This window comes from Austrofundulus limnaeus, unplaced genomic scaffold (genome assembly GCF_001266775.1).
Source record: "Austrofundulus limnaeus strain Quisiro unplaced genomic scaffold, Austrofundulus_limnaeus-1.0 Scaffold251, whole genome shotgun sequence".
Lineage (NCBI taxonomy): Eukaryota > Metazoa > Chordata > Actinopteri > Cyprinodontiformes > Rivulidae > Austrofundulus > Austrofundulus limnaeus.
Window position 1 is genome coordinate 117,396 of NW_013952653.1, and position 1,558 is coordinate 118,953.

Sequence of the window (1,558 nt, forward strand, 5' to 3'; positions counted from 1 at the left end):
ACTAACTAACTAACTAACTAACTAACTAACTAACTAACTAACTAACTAACTAACTAACTAACTAACTAACTAACTAACTAACTAACTAACTCCTTTTAAAGTCCTCTAATGTTTGGTCTTTGCAGTCATTTAAATGTAGCTGATTTACAGATTTAATTTTGTTCTGTTCTTTTTTTTTTTCTGGTTTGTTCATTTGTTTCTGAGCGTTCACACAGCTGACATTAGTCCCCCCCCCCACCCCTGCTGTGAATGAGGCCTGGCTCCCAGCAGTCATTTATGTTTGTGTTCCAGTGTTCTCCTGGTCTTGATTAGTTATTTTGTGCCTTTTCTTCATCTTCTCTTCTCTTCTTTGATCTCAGTGAAGCTTTTTAACTTAAACCCGCAGAAGTCTTGAGATGAACTCGGGCTTGATGGTGTGACCCCCAGCACAATCATAAACTATCCAAGTGTCTGCTGAAGTGATGTGAGATAACTGTATTTTTACTATTTTTGGCAGTGATGCTTTAAATAAATAAAATTGTTCAAAMTTTCCCTCCCACAGGGACCAATCTGTAATACTGTTAAAAGTCTCGGTGGCGTTCTGCACTGAAGGATTCACATCATTCTGTCAGGACGGGTTTGGGTTGTGTTGTTGTGGTTCTTTTTGTGTTCATTGTTAGTTTTTCTTTTTTTTTAATCATTATTGTTCTGGGTTGAGTTCCTTGTGTTTTCATCTAATTAGTTTTTGTATTTTTCTTTGTGCCACCAGCCATTCCTCCTTCAGTCAGTGCTTTCCCAGTCAGCCTGTCGGGCCTGTCTAGAAATCAGTCACAGCTTCAGCCACTCCACTCATCAGCCACAGCCTTTATCAACCCTCAGCTTCACCTGACTCTTCAGTGGAGCATTGTTGTGCTTCATGCCATGTCTGGCTCATCTTTGTTTTTATTTATTTATTTATTTATTTATTTATTTATTTATTTATTTATTTATTTATTTATTTATTTATTTATTTATTTATTTATTTTTGTTGCCATGTCATCCTTTGTTGTTTCTTTAAATAAATCTTTAGCTTTACTCAAGCCTTCTCGGTACAAACCTCCAAAACTGTGACGCATTCATGCTAAATTAGAAAACGTCCGCCCGGCATTGTGTAACTCGTTTTTAAAACTGATGCTTCTTCACTGTTCCCTAAATATTGCATTAACAGCCCCGCTGCACGTTTTTTAAAGGCCAACTCCGTTTACCCACAAAGCTCAGAACAATCAAGACTTTTTTTATTGGATTTTTAAATTTCCACTTGGTGGAGTTTGCCTTCGCTCCTCAGGAAATTATCATCTCCTTCCCCTCAGACGTCTACAGAGAGATGAGCTATAGCTAATGAAATAACTCCTCCTTCACGATAACAATGCGGCAATGTAGAAGTTATAATCCTAAATTAGCTCTGTGTTTTTCAAATCCTTTGATGCATTATTGGGAYACAATTCCTGCTGCGTGATACCGTAATTATCCGAGCCCTCTTGAGTTAAACCTCTCGATATTCAGATTATACGTGTCAGAGACYTGGCCTGCAGCTGCTCAC